The sequence below is a fragment of the Sinocyclocheilus anshuiensis genome, unplaced genomic scaffold (genome assembly GCF_001515605.1).
Source record: "Sinocyclocheilus anshuiensis isolate Anshui unplaced genomic scaffold, SAMN03320099.WGS_v1.1 scaffold18, whole genome shotgun sequence".
Lineage (NCBI taxonomy): Eukaryota > Metazoa > Chordata > Actinopteri > Cypriniformes > Cyprinidae > Sinocyclocheilus > Sinocyclocheilus anshuiensis.
The window spans coordinates 1,604,913-1,614,183 of NW_015546047.1; the positions used below are offsets into that span (position 1 = coordinate 1,604,913).

At 35.4% G+C, this 9,271-nt stretch overlaps 1 protein-coding gene across 1 annotated transcript in view; it reads left to right on the forward strand.

Moving 5' to 3' along the window:
* LOC107699002 (double-stranded RNA-specific editase 1-like) overlaps positions 1 to 9,271 on the forward strand; it is a gene marked incomplete at both ends in the record, with an annotated part of 180,496 nt that overhangs the window by 147,431 nt on the left and 23,794 nt on the right. The window lies entirely within an intron of this gene.

The window sequence follows — 9,271 nt, forward strand, 5'->3', positions numbered from 1 at the left end:
GTTTGTGTGTGTGTGTGTGTGTGTGTGTGTGTGTGTATGCTGTTGTCATCCCTCCATCCGTTCGTTTCTCAGGCTCATTACCTGCAGGTTGCAGTCTAAATAACTGCTAATGTTTCTGAAATAATTCTTAAACAAGCTGCCTGCCCACATTTAATGACTCACTCACTGCAGACCACCAACACTCAACTCTCTCTCTCTTTCTCTCTCTCTCTCTCTCTCTCTCTCTCTCTCTCTCTCTCTCTCTCTTGTTAATTGGATTCTCTCTCTCTCTCTCTCTCTCTCTCTCTCTCTCTCTCTGGTTAATTGAATGTTGATTGAGCTCACATTCATCACATGTCCTTTACTTGTTACCTTTGTCGTTTGTTCGTTCATTCTCATTCTTTCATTTGTCCATTCATTTCATTTTTCCATTCTGTCTGTTTTTTTTTCATTCTTTCATTCTTTCTCTTAAATTAGTTTGCTCTCTTCTGTTTGTTCTATTTCTTTGTTTGTATGTTCATTCTATCTTTTGTCTGTTTATCCATTCTCTTTTCATTATTTTTTTCTTTGTTGCTCTTGATTAATTCCTTCATTCTGTAGGATGTTCATTCTTTCATGCGTTCATTTCTTTCTTTTTTATTATGTAATTATCTTGTATGTTTGTTTTTCATTTGTCTCTTTTGTTTGCATTTTGTTCTCATACTTTTGGTCTTGAATTCTTTTGTTTTTTATGCTTGTTCTTCCCTTGATATGTGCTTTCGTTTCATTTTTTCTACTAGTTCTTGTTAGTTTGTTTCGTTCTGTCTGTTTTTCTTTAGTTTTCCCTAGTCATTCGTTTTTCCTTTTTATTCTTTTTTCATTATTTAGTTTTGCTCCCTTCTTTTTGTTCTGCTATTTCTTTGTTCTTTCATTCTATCTTTCATCTATCTTTTTTTATCTTTTATTCTGTCTTTTTTTGTTGACGTATTCTATTTGGTTACACTTTATTTTAAGGTGTCCTTGTTACGGTGTAATTATATATATATATTTACAGTTGTTAATGAAAGGATGCAATGCATCACAATGGTCATTATGAATGCATTTATAATGCATTATACATGTAGGCTTCAAGTAAAGTGTTACCTTAATGTTTCTTTTTGTTTTCTCATGCTTTTGTTCTTTCCTTCATTTGTTTTTTGTTTCAGTAATTCCATTAGTTCTCATTCACTGTCTTTTTGTTTCTTTCTGTCTGTCTGTCATTAATTATTGGGGAAGCAGTTGAGACTGTGTTGAGAGTATTAGCACATGTGTCTGTTTCCACTGAGTCCTGTCTGTCTGTCCGTCCGTCTGTCTGTTTTATCTCCCTGTGATGTTTCAGATGCTCAGCGCTCTTGCCTGTCCATCACCGTTCCCTTCAGAGCTGTTAATAACCCAGCCACCGGCTGTAAAATTCACCGGCTAATCCACTCAGGCATGTACACTCACCCAGCGCTGCCTTCCTCCCCATGGATATTAGAGTAACTGACCTGGCCTTGAATTAGGAGTACAGTGATAGTCATCTGTTGTGAGCAGCGGGGCCGCTGAGGCGAGGAAAATAGGCAGGGAAGGAGACGAGCCCAGAAAGAGAGAGAGCCAAAGACAGGATGATACATAGTGCTGAGGCCAGCAAACTTCCTGTCTGTCCAGTGTAGGTTAGGAAAGCTGAGGATTAAACACACACACACAGAGCTGGATATAAGCTCCAGGGGCTCATCTATGCTCATAACCAAGATTTTGAAGCAATTTGTCATGCTTCAAGATGCCACATCAATCCTACAGTCCCACACAAGGAGTCAGGCCTCTGGGGGCAAAACACATCTTTTTCCATTTTAAAAAGTAATGTGTATTCTAACAATTTATTAGTATTTTATTTAATGTATATTTTTGAAAAAATTATGTTCAGTATGTATATATTATAGTAGATGCTTTGGAAGTGACTGTTTAAGGTTCAATACATTAATGTTTGTTAATGCAGTAGGTATCATGATTTTTTTTGTTGCAATGTTTATATTGCATTTTTACATTAATGTTTATTCATAATCCATTAACTAATATTGTTTTACAATTATACATTGTTACAATGTATTAAAATGCATTTTTTATTATTATCAATGCTGAAAACAGGTGTTCTGCTTAAAATTTTTGTGGAAACATAAAAAAAAAGATTCAGCATTATTTTGAAATAGAAATCTTTTGTAACACTACTCAGTGTGTGTAAAATATATGTTATATATAATATATTAATATATGGTACACGTTTGAACAGTACTATATATTAAGCACATGATTGTTTATAATTGTACCTGATTAAGACACGATTGTTGTTTTTGCATGGCAGACAGAAAAACTGGCAAAAAATGGCGTTTGTATATTTTGTGTAAAAGCAATACTGAATGGAAACACTAAGATTATAAAATTTGAAATTTATAAGAAATATATATATATACTGTGTATGTATATATATATATATATAGGTCTGATGATTGGCTGCTATGCCCTTCCAGATCATGTTATTTATTTTAGACATAAGCTGTCTGCCACAGATCACTAGCAAACAATTCATCAGAGCATTTGTCCACCAATTAATTAATTAAATAGTTTTTTTTAATGAATGAAGTATTTCATTAAATAAAAGAGCCATAATAGCTTTTCTAGTGGATGCAACTTCCATTTCACACATAGGATGCACATGTTTCTTTATTCCAAAATGCTTTAGCAATATTCTGATATATTGTGATATATTTGCATAAATGATGTCTGCAATGACCCAGAATACAACAGCAGTGCTTTAGAAAGCACTCAGAACACTGCTTGTCATCATGGCCATGAGTTTTACACAGACGAGCACCACTAGTTTCCTTCAGAAAATGTGAAAATCTAGTTTGTCCGCTGATGTTAATAATCCCACAGTCACAGCTATACTAGTGTACGGTTTTAATAGGCTCTTGTTCTGGCTGTCGTCTCTCCTGGTGGTCCTCTGGCGTGAGGTTTGCAGGTACACGTCTGGCAGCTGCTGTTCCCGCTTTGACAGCAGCTTCATTTATCAAGCCCCAGATATTAAGAGCCACTTTATCAAAGTGTCTCGTCGCGAGCTTTTGTGCAGGAACTCCTAAATGTGTCTGCAGTCTAAAAACCCTGTAATTTGCGGCGAGGTAAAAATGAGTGTTGGCAGACTAATTCCAATCTGTTATTGGTCATTAAAGTGCTGAAATTCAATAATGGAGCTGGATGTTCTCAGCAGCGCCTGGTTGCCATGGTGCCAGTCGGTCAGGGCGGTCGGCTGCTCGCGGGCCGGTCTGAGGTGGCTGCGCTCATCTTCCCAGCATGGATGCTGTGGCATGACCTTAAAAAGGCGGTTCATGCTCGAAAACCCTCCAATGTGGCTGAATTACAACAATTCTGCATAGATGAGTTGACCAAAATTCCTCCACAGCGCTGTAACAGACTCATTGCAAGTTATCGCAAACGCTTGATTGCAGTTGTTGCTGCTAAGGGTGGCCCAACCAGTTATTAGGTTTAGGGGGCAAACACTTTTTCACACAGGGCCATGTAGTTTTGGATTTTGTTTTCCCTTAATAATAAAAACCTTCATTTAAAAACTGCATGTTGTGTTCTCTTGTGTTGTCTTTTACTAATATTTAAATTTGTTTGATGATCTGAAACATTAAAGTGTGACAAACATGCAAAAAAATAAGAAATCATGTTGTGTTCTCTTGTGTTGTCTTTTACTAATATTTAAATTTGTTTGATGATCTGAAACATTAAAATGTGACAAACATGCAAAACAATAAGAAATCAGGAAGGGGGCCAACACATTTTCACACCACTGTACATTTCATTTATACAGCATTATGCTGATTGAAATTAAATACTGTATTACAGTAAGAATTTAATAAAATAATTAAAAAACAAAACTACTGAAATCATTACTGTTATGAGAAAATTAGTTAAAAATATGCTTAATTATCATGAAAATAATATCACAATGCAAATATATTTACAGTTCTGAAAATAGAAAGATTTACTCAGTTACAGATCAGTTACAGCTTAAGGAAGCTAAACTGCACAATTAATTAATTAATTCAAATATTACTTACAAATAAGTAGTAAAAATTGGGTCTGTGTACTTTTGCGTCTATTCGTTTTTAATTTTTTAACCCAGAAATGAAATATGGAAAATGCAGTTTCTTAACTTTAATGATTCAAACACTGATGAATAGAATAAGCAGACACAAACTAATTTTCATTATTCAAAAGCCGTAATTCATTAAAAATCGTAAAAATGATATAAAGCTTGTTTTTTAATGTATATAAATGCTAAATTTAATTTCTAAAAAATGTTTAGCTACTGACATGGCTACCATAACTGCTTTATGAAAACCTTTTAGCTTTGATATTTTTATGATCTTAATTTTCACTCCTAAAAACATGTAGCCTATGAAATACTCATTACATATTTTATTGCAAATAACTGTATCCTGGGCAAGTTCTATACGGGAGTGCAAGAGGGAACGAAAACTTGTTAAAATCGACATTTTTCTATATTCATTTGTGCATTTTTCAAATGTTTATTAAAAGTGCAAAAATTCATTAACAAAAATCTGAAAAGAAGTCAATATTTTACTTTTTCGGGCAGCATTTTGTGTGTATGGTTCTGTAACAGGGCTGACGAGACGTGAGACGTGTGGATCCATCTGCAGGCTTTATTAAAGAGACGTGGTAAACAGGCAGGGTCAAACAATGGCAAACAGGTATATGGCGGGCAAAACACAAGAATAGTCCCAGGGCTAGCGTAGGTCACCGATCGGCAGACAGAATCACAGGGGCGAGACGAGAGGGAAAAATCCAGGAAAACAGGCAAAGATCAGAAACCGCGAAAACAGGCAAGGCAAGGCAAAACAAGGAAAACACAGAGACTCGGAATGGGGTACGGGCTAAACAATACTCAGCCGAGAAAGGTGGTAGGAGTGGGTGTTATATAGTGAGTGAGGTGATTAGAAACAGCTGTGTGCAATGAGTGCAATCAGTGCAGTGTGCAAATCGTGCAAAGAATGATGGGATATGTAGTCCGGGGTGCTATGCAACAGTTTGTGTTGTGCGAGAGTCAATGTAATGGAAAGGGTGACCTCTGGTGGTGAATAAACGGAAGTCCATGGACCGAATTCGTGACAGGTTCTAATTTCAATTTTGGTTTTCAGCATAGCGTTTAAAAATGCAATAACCATTCTTTTTAAAAAAAAAATTGTCATGGTTAAAAAATGAATGGACGCAAAAGTACACGGGCCAAATTGTATAAAGAATTTAGATTTTGTTTTTATTTTATGTAATATAAATGCATTTATTTAGTTTAATTTTTTCTTTTTTATATTCACAAATGTTACTAATAACATTTGTAAAATATATATAATTTCAAAATAAGCTAAATTGAACAAGAATTTAAAAAGTAGTTAAACAATATGCAATAAAACTTAAAAGTAATATTAATAACAGTATAATAAAATATAAACTTATAAAAACCAAACTGAAGAGTAGACTGTAGATACAAGGTAGTTATACAAATGTCATGTCTATAAAAAGAAATAGAAATGTTTAAAAATAATAAACATTATCATTATTTATTTAATGTTATTTTTCAGGGGAAAAAAATTACTTAAGTCAGTTTCTCAAGTCTTTTTGATTTCCGGAACCAATAGGTAACAGTCTGCTAAGCGAGCAAGATTGAAATGTTGCATGTCCACAGCGCCTCTCGCTGCATTCAGTTGTAATGACGAGATTTTGCCGAAATGTTCCGTGAGAAAGTGTAATTCCTTGTTGCCTACAGCTTTAAATAGTAAATGATTATTGATTATTAGTTGATCAGCTTTGTAATTATGTAGCTGCTTTATATGTCTTTATATTCCACCTTTTGCAGATAACAAAGGTGATAAATGCCATGCTGGAGGAAATATTGACTTTTTGTGAAATGCAGGTCTGGGGCTATAATGGAAGCGGATGCTCCTTTATTCTGGGAAGGGCTCTTATTTCTTCATGGCTGTTTGAGGCAGTGGAGCGATCCATCTGTGTTAGGCCACACACGGGCCGCTGTGATGGTTTGGGCTGAACTTTTGCACGTCTCATATCCCTCTCCATTTGCACAGCCCATCCATCTATGTCCACTCTCCCTCTCTCTTCTTGTCTTCTACTCGCTCGTTCCCTCACTCACACATGATTACTTTTCCTGCAGAGAGCCCTTTGACCTGCGGTACAGACACCTCACAGGCTGGCTTAAGGGACACATTTGCAGCCTTGAAAATGCAATTACCTACTAACTGAGAGTACGTTTTAAAAAGCATTTGTAGTTATCATGCTTACAAGCTGGTGTTGTATTGATATTTCTCAAATTTTGGTTAGGGCTTTTAGTGTTATTGGGATAAAATCACCCAAAAATCATTTACTCACCCTTAAGTTGTTCCAAACATACTCCAGTAGTCTCTTTTTTATGTACAACTTTATTTACAACTTCGGAAAATCTTTTTCAAAAATGTGTATTTGCATGCATGGTCTTCTTTCTTGCAGCTTATTTGCATAATGATTTGTGACCCTGGAGCACAAAATCAGTCTTAAGTCACTGGGGTATATTTGTAGCAATAGCCATAAATACATTGTATGGGTCAAAATTATAGATTTTTCTTTTATGCCAAAAATCATTAGGATATTAAGTAAAGATCATGTTCCATGAAGATATTTTGCAAATTTCCTACCATAAATATATCAAAACTTCATTTTTGATTAGTAATATGCATTGCTAAGAACTTAATTTGGACAACTTTAAAGGCGATTTTCTCAATATTTAGATTTTTTTGCACCCTCAGATTCCAGATTTTCAAATAGTTGTATCTCAGCCAAATATTGTCCTATCTTAACAAACCATACATCAATGGAAAGCTTATTTAGGGTCACATTTGTGATTTGGTATTGTCTTTTTTGCATATACATATATCATTTCAAGCCCCCTATAAAGTGTGCAGCTTGTTCTAAGATGCATCCAGAAAGAATCCAAACCTAAACTTGGCAAAATCTATAATACTGTTTTGTTTCTTGCCCTGGATGCATTTGTATTTCCTTTAGGAAATGCAAATCTAGTTTATTTTCAATCTCAAGCCTTCGCTGTGTCATATTTGAGTTTATATATTCAGATTTCATTGCAGCATGAAAGAAAGAAAATGTTTAGCACAGAGGACCTTGGCATAACTATTTTCTTTGTCCCACTGCGTTTATTGTTAGCAATATGAGGTCGTACAGTATCAAGGCCACTGGATACAATTAGCAAAATACAAGCTCAAGGCTGCTGGATTCCTCTCTTTTTTAGAAATGTTCAGAAGCAGGCACTTTTCTTTCGGTTTCCTCTTAATTATTTTCTGTAAATAGCTTTATTAATGACCATGGCCCTTGTGACTGACTGCAGGGCACTGAAAATCAACATTTGCAGCTTCCCTTCTCTAGCAGTGTGTTTACATGCACTTCAAGAGTTTGATTTCAGTCTTTCTTAAAGTCATGTAAGCAGTCTGTACTGGTCTCATTTGTTGCACATAAAGTACCTTTCAAAACTTTCAGGTCAAAAGTGGCAAAAAATGTATTTGCATTGATACACAAGATTTCAATTTCAAATAAAAGCTAGACTGACCCTTGGTCATTTATTGAAGGGTGAAGAAGTTTCAAAATGTTAATATTGTAGCACCAAGTTTTCCATAAATGATATGTTTTTGGTCTGCCCAATTGTTAATGTTACGATGAGACAATAATTTTGTATCAGGAGGACAAACTTTTAAGGACTTATTTTGTGAGATGGACTCTTTTATAGAATTGTATATATGGAATCTTTTTAAATATTTGAATTTCTGAAGGTTCATGTGACACTGAAGACTGGAGTAATGATGCTAAAAATTCAGCTTTTCGTCAGAGGAATAAATTACATTTTAAAATATATTCAAATAGAAAATAGTTATTTTAAATTGTAATAATATTTCACAATATTACTGTATTTTTTGTTAAAATAAGTGCAGCATAAGAGACAAAATCTTACTTTACAAAAACCTTTGAATGGTACTGTGTACAAATAAACTCAATTTTGCATTTCAGTCATTAGAGTTTAATGTTGAGGCCTGTTTGCAAATGGGTTTGATATGCTGCATACTAATTCCTTAAGCAATATTGTGCAGCATTTAGCCAGTGTGCTCAGGATCTCTGTTTTCCCTGTGCTGTCCGCTATAATCCCGTTAATACCGTGCTGTTGAGCTCTTCTGTTTTTCTCCAGGAGTTTGTCTCTATTGTAAGCCACACCTTTGGAAGAATCCCGTGAAATCTTCCTGAAAACCTCAGTAGCACGAGTTGCATTTTATTGCATCACATTTATATAGACAAGTGTTCATACATGGGAGATTTCTTTTTTATTTTTGTTTTCTTTCTTGAGACTTTAAGATTCAAACTTACTAGCACAGACGTGCCAAGGTTTTCTGATTTGCGATTTTTGTTTATTTATTTATTTATTTTTCAACTCCATTTCTGCCCGAGTGTTAAAGTGAAAGTCTCCTTGTAAGTTTGGTTGTTATGAAGCTACTAAAGCAATGGAGCATAAATCCTTAGCTCAGCACTGTCTGAGCCAGCGTTCGGTCGCATCGGGCTGTATTTCTCAGCCTAAATGGAGCGGAGGTCACAAATGAAGGGGGATCTGAGAAGAAAAGGATCCTGAAGCATCTGTTAAAGCCTGTGAGGTGGATTGATAGGGAGGTGGGCTGTCATCTGTCCTGGTGTGGCGGTCACTCGACCTTGGAATGATGGACTCTGGGAGAGCAGCCATTCATTGGCCCTTCTCCAGCGCCTGGTCTTTCATAGCTACACATGTGGGTGATTTATACCTGAGCACACATGCAGGGTGGGCAGGTGTAATGTACAAGCGTGTGTGCTGCTGTAGGGCTTTGCCACACTAGATACAGTATGTGCTTTTGCTTTATGGTTTAAACTGCGGTACTTCAGACTGTCTGTATGCGGTTTCATCAGTTATTTTGATGTTTCATTAGTTCATTAAATACATCTATAGTGTGAACACCAATATTTTTTGTAACTTTCAGGTGAAAGGATTGTTGACTTAGTGGTTTGAATCATTCAGAGTCATTATGTCACAACTGACTCCCACTATTTTCCCCACTATTTTATTTCTATATATATATATATGTGTGTGTGTGTGTGTGTGTGTATAATGTTATTTTTCATATATTTCATTTCATTTATTTAATGA